Consider the following 14,950-nt stretch of genomic DNA (forward strand, 5'->3'; position numbering starts at 1 on the left):
AGGTCAGCTTCATTCGCTGCCCCCAAAGGTACATGTTAGTCAAAACAGTATAAAGTTTGATTTTTAAACCACTTACAATGGACAACTGGTTTAACTAGAGTATTCATTAAATTGATGGCCATACACTTGATCAGAAGTATTTCTGAATAGTTCAAAGTTCAGTGCTGAGTGAGATGGAAGTCAAGGTTATTATAGCTTTCTGTACATCTCAGACACCATGCTAGGCACTGGAGGAGTAAAGATGGATTTGACTCATACAAAAAAGTGAGTCCTCAAAGAGCTTTGGGTATATTTTTGATATCATATAGTTTAAAGGACAATAGGTGGCAGAAGTTTGCCTTTGGAGGTTTAATATATTACTAAAAGCTCTCCCTAGTTAAATATGAAATTGTGGGATACAAATTGTGGAATGAATATAAGGGCTTGAAGAAGACAGAGATAAAGGTGAGTCAAACAAAAAAGTCTGTCTATATCTCTGTGAGAATCATTCCCTCCTACCAGACTCTGGTATTTAAAAAAAAACCAAAAAAAAAACCAACATTGAAATGAAGATTTCAAATTTCTGTAATTTGTAGAAACCCCACATTTACATAATGCTCAATTGGAAGCTAACAAGAAAAAAAAATAGGCAACTGAATTATTTTTTACAGGTTAATAAGACTGCCAGAAAGCAAATGAGAAACTACTTTTGAGAGGGGAATTATTTAACATAGTGACATTTCTTTTCATGCAAACCAAATTAATTTCTGGAAGTACATTAGAATATATTCATCCCTCCCCTTTTAGAAGTTTTCAGGCTAAATCGTGTTGAGATCTAGAAAAACACTAAATAGCCCCCCTGCCTATCTATCTTCAGGAGCCTTTAAAATGAAAATGTGTGAGAATGAGAGTAGAAAGAGCGATGACACAAACCAAGAGAGCTAGAAAGTCAATCCATACCAAGGAGCAGGCATAAGGTCTGCACTGTCAGTGATTAGCATTCATACTGAGAAAGAAATTACATATTAATATACTGTGTGTTCTTTTATTAGGTGGCTCATTTTTAACAGTGACATGCCTGTGGACAGAAATGTAATTCTTCAGAGAGATTTAAAAGGTTGGGACTACATGCAATTCACCACATTAATCATGTGTTAGATCAAATAAACACCCATTGTGGGTTTTTTGTATTCATTAAGAGTTCAGACGCAGTAACATGTTCTGTTCCAAAACTGTGAAGAAATAAAATCTGAACTAAAAAATGAGGGGAGAAATGAAGAACCTGGAGAATCAAGGCATGTCTCTGATTTATTTCCCAAATCCATCTTCTAGTTCTATAATTGAGGTAAAACTTCAGACTAATCTGAGAGTTATCCATCTGGCTGATATGAGCGGTTTGTTGTTACTAATTAGCGTGGGAGAAAGGATAAACCAAAATGTGTAACAATATTGGGAAATACTTTTAAAGCTTTGCTACTATTTAATCAGTGTTTGAAAGACATTTTTTTTTAATGCCAGTTTAACCAGTTTATAACTCTTGCTCCTGTGTGATGTATGATGCTTGGCAGTAGGAGAAAGGGAGAAAGCTTTTGTTTCTGATAATATAACACATTCCAATAGAAGCTTATGGTGCAGTAAGAGTGTATAAGGCTAATCATCTTTAAATGCTGCAATGCATTTTCAGAGAATTAGAAGATATAAGGGCATAGCACTCCTTATAGTTTATCCTTTTAAAGATACCAACATTGGAAATAGATTTTAAAGCACTGTTTGTGAATCCACATTGTGATATTGTTTAAAGCAACATGATGTGAAGCATGAATTGCAGTCATACATGAAAATGAAATCTGAATGCATTCTGCTAATGGAAGGCAGAAGTCAATTGTCATTTAGGTCACCGTGTGACGGTAGGAAATCATTTTAATGAAGCTAGCCCTGTGCAAAACAGTTTGGATCTCAGCACATAAAAGAATATGAGTTCCCAAACAGGATTTCACTGGAGGCAAATACTATCAAGCAAGCAACTCAAGTGTACAGTAAAAGCTCCCACTAGCAAAAGGTTGAATAAGCTTGCATCAACAAAATAGATGGTTTTAAGTATTTTATTCTCCACGTCTTTTACGGCTTTCAAAGTGGTACCCAATTGCCTTCACTGTGTGAACTTTGGGGGCAGAATCATGCTCATTGCAACCCTTACAACAGTTAAAGACTGTGCTCCATTTAATTAAAATTATGCCAGAAGATAAACAATGGAGACCATAGAATCTTCCCTGGAGAAAACAAAGGCTGAAGTGTATTAATTATGTCATTACTCATCAAGGTTCTCCTCCTCCCTCTCCTTCCCTTCTTTCCCCACTTAGAATCCTTTCATCAATTCCTAATTGTACTTTTCCTCTCGCCTCCTTCAAAATTGGCAGCCAGACTGTTAAAAAAAAAAAAAAAAAAGAAACCCTCAGCAAGCTGTCCAGTTAAAGGTGCTCTTTGCGGAAGATTTAATGGTAATAGGAACTGTAGGTTCCTACATTTACAATCTTTTTCAAAAGACAGCAAATTTTGGCAAGGAGCTAAGAAAGTACAGTCCTTAGTTCAATCTGCATTTATTCAAGGCTGTGCTGTATGCCCTTGGGCAATCGAAGAGTTTTGGAATGTGTGCCAAGTGTCATGTCATTGAGCGCGCCGCTGCCATCGCCTTCTCTCACCCAGGAAGGCTGTGGGGGAAGATGATGACCCCAGGGAAATCAAGTCAAGTTTATTTAGCATTCAGTCTCAGGCTATTGGTTAAGGAGACGGTGGGAGTTCTGGATACAAAGATGCTTCAGTTCTCCTCTCTCCCTTCTGTCCACTTAGTAGAGAGAGCCAATGGAGTCAGTGTGGCCAGATTTATTAATATGTGAAAATAAAGAGGAAGAAAATATGTCCACAATAAGTCTGTGTGTCTAAACTTTGCAATTCTTTAGTCTTATACACGTTTTGTAGATATGGGTCCTTTTGTTTAGAAATGGAGAAGAAAAAAAATTATTCAAACTATAGAATAATGGTAACCTGTGAAAAATGTGGGCAATGCTGGAAATCCTGTCACCTTAGTGCTTCTGTGGCATTTTGGAGTTACAAATATCTACGTTAGTAAACACGTGAAAGAACTATTAGAAAAAAAGGCAATGGATAGGTAGTATTGGGTTGTCAGAAAAGTCATGACGTATTTTTTTTTTTTATGTTTTTCATGGCAAAAATGCAACATGACTTTTCCCACAACCCAATGTAATGGAGTGATTTAGACACTGTGTAGTGATTTGGTGTTAGGCAGAGCTGTCTGACCTTGGCAAAGTACTTCCTCTAAGTCTCAGTTTTCTCATCTGTAAAGTGGAGGTAGTAAAATTAATGGCATTTAATTGGATGGAGTGAAACGATGTGTTAAAGAACTTAGAATATTGTCTGGAACAAGTTAAATGTTGTTTAATAACAGTGCTAAAATAATGTAACCAAAATCCAAACAATTACATTTTTAGCTCTCATCGAGGTATTCTGTTAGGTTTGCCACTGTTTTACAACAAAACCTTTATGGTTTTTTTTCTGTTGGCCTGTTTGTGTGTCTTTCTGTGTAGAAGGGCATTTCCTATTGCCCAGGAATTTGCATTAGGGCCCACAGATGCAAATAACAGGTATTAAGTATTCTACAAAAACAACCCCACCACACCTGGGGCCAGACTTATGGCTACAGGGCCTAACAAAGGGTATAGCATTACCACGAGCCACCACTACAATCACCCATTTCTCAGCCCATATGAAAAGATTGGAGGGGAGAGAAAGAGCCTTCCTGGTCAGCCTTGGAACAGTGTTTTCAGTATGGGAGTAGGATAGGGTGTGACCTCTGCCCAAAGTCAAATGAAGGGAGTCTAAGGAAATCACCTGTAGTTTGAGGACATCTACATTAAGGGACTTGGCAGAGCTCTCCTAGGCACTTTGAGGAGGACTGCGTTCCCCACATTTGGTGGTGCAGTGATACCCTAGTTTCCCATGTACCAACTAAACAGCATGGAGGTAGCTGAGCTTGCACCACTTGAAGCATATTTAAGGGAGCCCAGCAGCAAGTGGGGGTGGACTGTGCCACAAATGGAGGATGCTGAGATCGAGAGAAAGAGATTGAGCTGCACCCTGGTCTCTGACAGTGGGGAACTGTGAGGGGAGGCAGTGATGTGTGACTCTCTGAAGATTCTATACATGTGTGCAAGTGAATTAGCATCTGGATGCCTACTGCACGGAGGTCTTGACTACGGAGAGCTGCAACACCAAAGAAAGAACTCTAACTACAGGAGATTAAGTAAGGGAGTATTTGCTTTTTACATGCATCCTTTTCTTCCTGCCCCAGCCATGTGAGAGCTTAGACCTAGGAGAGAGAGGGGAAATTTTAGAAGTTGTTGTGTTTCCATTTGTCCTCCAAGACATGCTAGAGTTATGGAAGTGAAAGAACAGGTAACATTTTCCTCCCTACTTTAGGTGCTTTAGGTGCCTTACATCAGGTGTCTGACTGGTCTGCATGAGGGGATGCCGAGGGTTGGAAGGTTTTACCTGGACTCTTTTCTCTATCTCAATACACAATTAGTACCCAGAAGAAGTTTGCTTTTATCCAGTAGGGATAACTATATGCCCTCATCACCTTTGCTTTAGAGTTATATTAATTTTCCAGCTATGTGCCACAATCTAGTTTGCAGGGACTTTCTTTTTTCAATTAAATTTATTGCAGTGACATTGGTTAGTCAAATTATATAGGTTTCAGGTGTGCATTTCTAAAATACATCATCTATATATTGCATTGTGTGTTCACCACCCAAAGTCAATTCTCCTTCCATCACCATATATCTGACCCCATTTACCCGCTTCTACCATTCCTCCCCCCTTACCCTCTGGTAACCTCTAAACTGTTGTCTGTGATGATGAGGTTTTGTTTGTTTCTTTGACTTGTCCATTTTTTGCTTTCAGTTTTATATCCAATAGGAGTGAAATCATATCGTTTTTGTCTTTTTTTGTTTGACTTATTTTGCTTAGCATGATAGTCTCAAGATCCATGTATGTTGTCGCAAATGGAAGTATTTCACCTTTTCTTATGGCTGAGTAATATTCCATTGTGTATATGTACAACATCTTCTTTATCTAGTCATCTGTTGAAGGACACTTCAGTTGTTCCCATGTCTTGGCCATGTGAATAATGCTGCAGTGAACATAAGGGTACATATATTTATCTTTACGGATGAATGTTTCCAGATTTTTTTGGTAGACCCAGAAGAGTAATTCTGTTGTATGGTAATTCTATTCTTAATTTTTTGAGGAACCTCCATACTGTTTTCTAAAGTGGCTGTACCAGTTTACAATCCCACCAACAGTGTATGAGGGTTCCTTTTTCTCCACACCCTCTCCAACACTTGTTATTATTTATCTTGATGATGGTAGCCATTCTAACTGGTGGTATCTCATTGTTGTTTTGATTTGCATTTCCTTAATAGCTAGTGAAGTTGAACATTTTTTCATATATCTGTTGGTTGTTTGTATGTCTGTTCAGGCCTTCTGCCTTTTTATTGTTATTATTTTTTAAATTAGTTTCAGGTGTACAAAGCAACATAATGATTAGATATTTACATCCCTCACAAAGTGATACCCGCCCCCCAAGTCTACTACCCCTCTGACATCCTACATAGTTTTTATAATACCATTGCCTGTATTCCCTGTGCTGTACTTTACATAAACATATGCCAAAAAAATGTATACAAGTGGACACTTTGTTCAATGTTGCTTAAACAGTAGTTCGCTGTAATCAGAAGTGTCTGGATGCTGATGGTAACCACTTTGAGCACCTCTTGTAATTGCAGAAGTCAAATGTGGCTTGTATTCATCTTTTGTTATTGGTATATATTGAGTATTATAATTTTAATACAGTTTTCCTTTCTTAAAATATATATATACTTTTTCTTGGCACCCTGTGTGTGTGTGTGTGTGTGTGTGTGTGTGTGTGTGTAAAATTTATTTATTTATAGTTGACATTCAATACCATTCAATATTATTTTATATTAGTTTCAGATGTATAACACAGTGGTTAGGCATTTATCTAATCTCTGAAATTATCCCCCAATAAGTCCAGTCCCATTTTTAAATTGGATTGTTTGTTTTTTGTTGTTGAGTTGTACGAGTTTTTAATATATTTTAGATACTAGCCCCTTATTGGAAGTGTTGTTTGCAAATATTGTCTCCCATTCATTTGATTGCCTCTTTGTGTTGTCAATGGTTTCGTTTGCTGTGCAGAAGCTTTTTAGTTTGATGTAGTCCTGTTTATTAATTTTGCCTTTACTTCCTTTGCCTTTGAGGTCAAATTCATAAAATCTTCTCTAAACCCAAGGTCTAAAAGTTTAGTACCTATGCTTTCTTCTATGCAATTTATGGTTTCAGGTCTTATATTTAGGTCTTTGATCCATTTTGAATTAATTTTGGTGTATGGTGCTAGCAGCCTAGTTTCATTCTTTTGCACTTTGTTTTCCAATTTTCCCAGTACCATAAACTGAAGAGGCTTTCTGTTTTTCATTGTATGTTTTTGGCTCAGTTGTTGAAAATTTACATATATATATATATATATATATGTTTTGATTTTTGTTGCTTTGTAGTATAATTTGAAGTCAGGGAATATGATACCTCTGGACTTTTTCTTTTTCTCAAGATTTCTTTGGCTATTCAGGGTTTTTTTGTGATTCCATACAAATCTGATGATTTTTTTGTTCTATTTCTTTAAATAATGCCATTGGGATTTTGATGAGGATTGCCTTAAATCTGTATATTCCTTTGGGCAATATGACCATTTTAACTGATTCTTTCAATCCATGAACACAGAATATCTTTCCATATCTTGTGTCTTTTTCAATTTCTTTTAATAATGTGTTGTAGTTTCCAGTGTAAAGTTCCTTTATATCCTTTGTTAAGTTTATTCCTAGGTATTTTATTCTTTTTGTTGCAATTGCAAAAAGGATTAGTTTGTTTTTGTTTTTTTTCCATTTCTTTTTCTGAAATTTAATTGTTAGTATATGGAAACACAGTGGCTTTTTGAAACAATCATCCAAAACCTCCCCAAAAGCAAAAGTCTAGGACTAGATGGCTCCACCAGTGAATTGCACCAAATATTCAAAGATGTTTAAATACCATCCTTCTCAAACTCTTCCAAAAAAATGAAGAGGCAGTAATTTCTAACTCATTTTATGAGGCCAATATTACCCTGATACCAAAACCTGGTAAGAATAACACAAAAAATAAAACTATAGACCAATATTTCTGACGAATACAGATGTAAAAAACCTAAACAAAATACTAGCAAACTGAATACAACAACACATTAAAAAGATTATACTTCACGAGCAAGTGGGTTTCATTCCAGGGGTGCAAGGATTGCTCAACATATGCAAATTGATCAAAGTATACACCACATTAAAAAAGAAAGATAAAAATCATATGATCATATAAAAAATGCGGAAAAATTGTTTGACAAGTACAATGTCCATTTAGGATTAACACACTTAATAAAATGGGTATAGAAGGAAAGTACCACACATAATAAAGGCCATATAGGACAAGCTCTCAGCTAGTATCATACTTAATGGTGAAAAAATGAAAGCTTTTCCTCTAAGATCAGGAGTAAGACAACTATGACCCCTTTCATCACTGTCCTTCGACATAGCATTGGAAGTTATAGCCAGAGCAGTCAGGCAAGAAAAAGAAGTAAAAGGCATCCAAATTGGGAATAAATAAATCAAATTGGCACTTTTTGTAGACTGCATGATTCTTCTTTCTTTATATAGAAAACCCTAAAGACTCCACCAAAGAACTATTAGAAACGATAAGCAAATACAGTAAACAAGTACAGTAAAGTTGTAGTAGAGAAAATCAGTGCAGGGACTTTTCGTTATTCTACTGTCCCATAGGAAATCAGTTGGTGTACTATATTATTGGCATGATTCTGGTAGGACCTGTAGAGCAGATGCCTTGGGAAGATACATAATTGCTAGAGGGTGGGAGATAAATCTCTAAAAATACAGGGGTCTACAATTTCAGGGAAAAATTTGAAGCTTCAATGGTTTGAGAAATGTCTGGAAATGCTTTCAAATTGGAAAGATAAGTTGCTAGACTTTTTCTTCTCTATCAATAAGGCAGAGGGAATGCTTAAACGGCTTCTTTGCATTTTGGAATCAATATATGCCATATATGACCCATTTGTAAAACTGCTAGCTTTTTTTGTGATGTCTAGAGCAAAAGATGCTTCTCCAGCTAGTGTAAACTGCAGTAAAAGCAGCTCTTTCAACTCTTACTAGCTGATGGATCCAATCAGTAGTAACCAAAGTGTCTGAAACCAATTGAAATGTTCATTGGAGCCTGTGGCAGATAGGAGAATCGGAGTGGAAATACCTAAAGTTTTGGAGCAAAGCCATACTCTTTTCAGTAATTGTTCACTCTGAAAAACAGATCTTGTCTTGTTAATGGACTCTGAAAGAGACTAAAGTCTGACCAAATACAAGGTGGGTAGGCCACACAAGCTGCCCAGTTTGAACTGTATGTTATTGGAATCACAAGCCATAAATTTGGGGTGCCCAGCAATTCTCTTCCATTGGTTGATGTGAGATAGAGAGCTAGGCCTCCGCAGGTAGTGTAGGCAAACTAAGATTCATGGTCAGGTAGATTACACTTCCATTGTATTTGTTAGGTCCCTGAGCCTTTGTTTTCTCAATCTATAATTATAGAATCATTGTGGGTTCCTGTGATCAACTGGTTGAGAAAGAAAGTATTTGAGCCTGTTTTATAGATGACTCTAATCAATATGTTGGCACTAGTTATGTGTACTGCTGTGATATTTTCATGCAGTGGTGGCTTTGAAAGACAATGAAAAAGGGAAACTTCTCAGGGAACAGAGTTTAATAATGTATAGCATTATCTAATTTATCTGAAGGGTAATATGGCCTGAATAAGTATGTATATCTATTCATTGACAGTAACAAATGATTTGACTAGATGATCAGAGGTTTGGAAGGAATGAGATTGGAGGATTAGTGACAAGGAGATTTGAAGAAGAATATAGATGGATCTCTCAGAATTGGTTTATAATATCCAAGTGTATATCTATATATCTATATCTATCTATCTATCTATCTATCTATCATCTATCATCTATCTTCTATGTGAACGGTCATAAAAAAAAAACTTCATTGAAAGGAAGGCTCTTAATAATCAAAACAAGATGATTTACCTTGTGTCTGTCAGTAGCTTCCTTCCCTAGCCATTTTGATATACTTTTTTAATGGGCTCTTGGCAAAAGTTGTCATGAGTGAAGAGGATACTGGTTATGCATGACATCAACAAGATTGATTGCCCTTCATCAAATCTGACTTGGCAACTCTTACTGGTAGTGTCAGAGTTCAATTCTGAGTCCCTGATAAGATATGGCCCAGTGGCCCTACTATCATTAAGGGGAAGTGATATGTCTCTTTGGAATAAACACATATTGTTGATTTTTTCTTCTTATTCTGACATATTCTTCCAACATCCATAGACTTCCTTAACACTGTATACAGTATTATTGCAATAATAATGCTTTTCACCAGGGAACTCCATTACAGTGAAAGAACAAAGCCATGCTCTTTTCAGTAAGTATTATTTACAGTGAAAGAAGTAAGACAATAGACTAATGTGTATGATATTTACTAGTCTTAGTATGTTTCCCCATCATCCAGAACCATGAAATAGACTATTAGTGACACTATCTAGGAGATAATATCTTATAAGTTTAAGATACTGTTCTACAAGTTGTGTTTTGTCCTCTGAATCCACCAATACCTACACTTGTTTCTTTAGTAGCCAGAATGTCCAGATACACAAGGAGTAAAAGAGAGAGTATCTGTCTACTATGCCTATTGATCCATTTATAAACAATTTCCTAATTGTCCCTGTGAGTCTGGATTTTGTTGGTTTAGAGATCTTCTGCCCATGTAGGGAATCTTTCCACTTGGGGTTACTACCATTTGGAAGCTCAGATATTAGCCACTGGTGCCATTAATGAATAGACAGAAAAGGGGCATAGTGTTGACTATGAAGATTGATTCTGATAGTCAAGTTTAAAGCTACCCAAAGGAAGTAGGAAAGAATGGAGGAACCCAAACTTTCCCCTGTGGTTTCCCTAATTATTGTCATGTGAAGCCTACCACTGAAAGAATACCAACAATCTGAGGTACTGGTTGTAGGTGGAGCAATGATGGAATGGGGAGTGGAGAAAAGAAGTGATAAATACAAACTATGTTCTTAAGAGTATATGCAGAAACATCCATCTCATATTCCTTGATATGACCAGAATTTAAAACTATAGGTATGGTGGGTTGTATTATTGTTCTCAAATCTTGCTACTTGTCTCTGAGGAGAGAGAAAATATTTTCCCATCCTACTAACTTCAGACTTAACTATCTTAATATATTTGACCAGTGAAAAGTGAGCAGAAGTGATGTGAATTACTACTAGAAGAAGGTTAAGTCAGTGAATAGTTCTTTGTATTTTCTGATTGTTTGGCCATGAAATCAGCAATATTCTGGATAGACCTTGCTCCATTAACATGCGTTTCAAGTATGGACTATGTGGAGAGAGTTGCACTAACCCATAATAGATAGGTAGTATGAGTGAGAAATAAATCTTTGCAGTTGGAACCACTGAGGTTTTGGGATTGTTGCTGTGAAACCTAGACTATCCTGGCTTATACAATATATTTTTACTAATATTAACAATTTGCCTGTCATTCTCACTTCTTTTCTCCCGATGTTCTATAAAGAGTGTGTTGGTATGACTATGCTGTCAAGTGCATAGGTTACAGAACAATAAAACTGTAGATGTCACCCAGTGATTCTGAACTTGACACCGGATACAGTAACTGATAATGTTGGTGTGGATAGCTGATGAGTATTTTTTTTTTTTTGGTTTTATGTTAGTTGTAGTATGTTAGAGGGGAGATTTTTTTTGGAGGTGGATGTATAAATGTAGAATGAAGGGTATGTATTGGTATTGGGCAACCAAAAATGTAGATTGTGATAGACATTTACCATTTTTTTCATTTGTCCATATCTGAACCCACTTTCTATGTTTGTAACTTCCATGGACCAGTCTGTCACTAAGAAAGCTGAAAATACCAGATAATAGTCTCCTAGCATCTCTCAAACTGATATCATGGCCACATGACCTAGGCTCCACCAATTAGATGCACAATGCCAGATTTTTTTTTCTCTCAGAGTGGGGATTTGAAGAGACAGGATATGAACTCAGAGTTTTGTGATTCCAAACCATGGTGACCCTGAAACTAAAGTGTGTCATTAACAAATGGGAGTTCAGTGGCTCCACCACCTCCTGGCTTTGTGATCCTGGGCAAGTGACTTAACCTGTCTGAACCTCAGCACCTTGTCTGGAAATTGAGAAGAATGAGAGTGTACCTTCACAGAGCCCTTGTGAAAAATAAATGTGGAAATGCATACAAAATACATTAAGTGAGACAATGTATAAATGAAGGACTAAATAATTGGGAGCTTACTCATGTGGACAAGCAGGGACTGTGGGAGCAATAGTGACATCAGTGAGCCTGAGTTCCCAGTACATGTAGGAATCCAGTTGATGTCAGCCCCAGCCTCTATTCTCCATGTCAGATCCAGTGGCTATTTCCTCACTGGACGAGTTCTCTGGTATGATGAAGCACTGTCTCCCTCTGGAAACTCCAGTATGGTTCTCCTGCCCTCTCAGTGATTCTGTGAACTGCCCTGTAGTCTTTTAGTATAGTCCTGGTCTGCTGTGTCCGCCAAGTCTGGTTCTTGTTGCTTGGAACTAGGAATTTTTGCTATTCTAATAGGCCTGGCTTTATTCCTGGTGGTCAAAAATGCATGAATTTTAGAAATCAGACAAATCTGAGTTGTATCCTACTGTGTCATTTACTAGCCTAAATAACTTGTTCACATTTCTTGAACTCTTTGCACTTTTGGCTTCCTATCCTTAAATGGAGATAATAGTACTTTATAGGGTAATCATAAAGACAAACTGAGTTAATCTGTAGGAAAAAGGCCTATCACTGAATCTCACCTCTAATAAAAATGCAGGGCAGGTTCATTTCCTCCCTCAAAACAAGTATGGCTGTCCTTATCTCCTTCACGATAGGGATTAGACTATGTAAATGTTAGACAAATAACAATTGGTCCTGATATTGGGAGGAGTCAAAGAACCTGGAGGAAAGATATGCCTTACAGAGGATATGAAAAGTAATTGGAAAAGGGAATTTCTCTACCTCTAGGCCTATCTTAACTGAGTAGGAGGAATTGGAATAACAGAATGAAGCATGTTATATCTTCAACTGCCTTTTGCCTGCATTCAGTGGTAATTGAGTCTGTGTTACTTGTAATTTTCTGCATTATTTATGTCAAACCCATTAGGTAACTGCATCATTAGTATCATATTCACAAGTGTTATCATGCAGTTACAGCCAACAGTCACTTAATTGAAAAATTCACTTTGAATCATGTGGGTGTTTTCTTCCTTTTCTCCCTATTTCCTTCTTTCATCTTGCTGAACACACACACACATACACACACATGCGCACACCCATAAAGCATATTGTATATGCTGAACTCTCCTATTTATGATAAAGGATCTAACTACTAAGTGTATCCAGGATAATGACTCAGTAAAGGCACATTAACTCACTTCAGGTATTAGAAATATTTTATTTGCTGTTTTATTGCTGTTCTTAAAAGCATTACTTCAGAGCAGTAGTTTTTAAACTTTAGTGTGCATGAAAATCACGAAGGAGATCACTAAACTTGTAGAGTCAATGGCCTACTCAAATGAGGTGGGGATTATTATAACTTTGCTTCCACAATATGGAAACTGAGGCACAGAAAGGTCAAATGACTTGGCTGCAGTCATTCATGGAGTCAGAATTACATCCCAGGTATTTCTTAACCTGACTTCCTAATACACAGAGCAGCAAAGCAGAGCACTGTGCCCTTGGATAGGCAACTAAGGACAAGTGTAATTTTAGTGCCTTTTTCTTAGTCCAGTGGCCTAGGTAGAACTTGTCTTTTTGATACCAACTAGATTTTTATCAGTTTTCAATAGTGATGGCAATCCAAACTCTCTCATTTCTGTTTCTTCGATCAATATACCTTTTCCTAACTGAATGAAAACAGATATCAAATAAGTGTACACCAAAGCAAGCACTTGAAAGAGTAATCACTTAAAAGCACTTGCTTATTTTTTCCAGATCTGTCAAATGTTTCCATGCATTTAGGATTTAGGATTGAGAAATAGATCCTTTGGGACTGTTAAGGGATTATGATTTTGGGAAATCAATCCCTGGTAAAAATGTGTGTTGACAGTGCTTGGACTTCTTAAACCTTCATCTAGAGAAAAATTCATGACTTTTCTACCCCCTGCTGCCACATTTCCAATTTTTTTTCATTACCATTTGTTGAATGCTTTCCATACATGGTTACTTTCTATATACCATCCTATTTAATCCTTTCAGCAATTTACAAGGTAGATCTTATTCTTTCTATTTTTACGGATGAACAAAAAGAAGCTTAGAGACTAACATCTCTAAGACCATGCAGCTAATACTTAGCAGGCCTAATTTATTATGATTCCAGTTCCATCTCACTCTAAAACCTGTGCCCTTAATGTTCAACACTGCTTGTCTAGTCAACAGAATCATGGGTTTGTATGTTCTAGGGATAAGCTGGTAATAAATTCAACAATAGCAAATGCAACAAAAAACTAAAACAACAGATTTTACATTCTCCGCATGTTATGGAATTGCTCTAAAGAGTAGTGAGTTAAACTTCAGTGGAACGAGAAGCTTGAGATCTCTTTATGGCACGTAACTGTTCTCATGTCAATGACAAAATAGCAGAAGAGTCGCACACAGGTGACAGGAGCCTCAGCACAGCACTCTGTTTGTGCAACCTTTATTAAATGGAGCCATTGGCTACCACCTGTGGTTTTGTAGCTGTGCCTCCCACTGAGCACACATTTGATCTTCCAATTAATTAGGTACCTTGGCTAGAAGCCCATGATCAAGCATACATATTTCAAAGCTTAAACTGGGTTCCTCCTAAGATGAAAGCAGAATGTTTCAAAGTGCAGCATAAATCCTTATGTTATCTTCTTGAAAAATGAATGACATTAACAATATTAATTTATTGATAAAAAATTATAAGGAAACAATGCCCTTCAACTTTTTATGTAATTTGTATTTTTATGACAAGTTTTTTTATTGGTGTAAAGTGGCAGTGATCTTTTTGAGAAGATCTTTAATTGGAACAGATCAAATTCTAACCCTTTAAGCATTAAGAAGACAGAAATTGGACTCCCAGAGATATTGTCTCTTAAATGCTTAAATGTCTGCCCACACTCCTTTTGAGATGGAGGAGACATTGCTTTACTTTTAGTGTTTCTTAAAATGAGCCAATATTCGATGGGACAAGTAACATTTCCCTATTTAATTGCTATTCTAGTCAAAGTCGGCATCACCAAACTCCTTTTTAAAGAAGCTCTGATTGTCTGAATTGCCTATTTATTCTCTCCTTCTTTGACTTTCTTCCAAACATGTGTCTTTCATCTCTGCAGTGAGCCACAAATTACCAGCCAAGACTGTCTCCCCATCCTACCTGCTTTCTCCATGCAAAGGCAGTCTCAGTGTGTTGTTTCCTTTCTCCACCGTGGCCAGCGGATTGCCAGCATGTGAGACACCAACAACTCATTTCCAGTCTTCAGCCATGTAATTAACAGCAGAGATGGATAGATAGAGCAAGGATTCATTTGTACAGCCTTGGTGGCTCTTTGTGTATTGTCTAGAATGGATGATCTATATTTTTATTTTCCTGCTCATTTGCTTACCTTAATAGAGTGCACTGATAAATGTATAGCCGCAACC

This window comes from Hipposideros armiger, unplaced genomic scaffold (genome assembly GCF_001890085.2).
Source record: "Hipposideros armiger isolate ML-2016 unplaced genomic scaffold, ASM189008v1 scaffold_420, whole genome shotgun sequence".
NCBI lineage: Eukaryota > Metazoa > Chordata > Mammalia > Chiroptera > Hipposideridae > Hipposideros > Hipposideros armiger.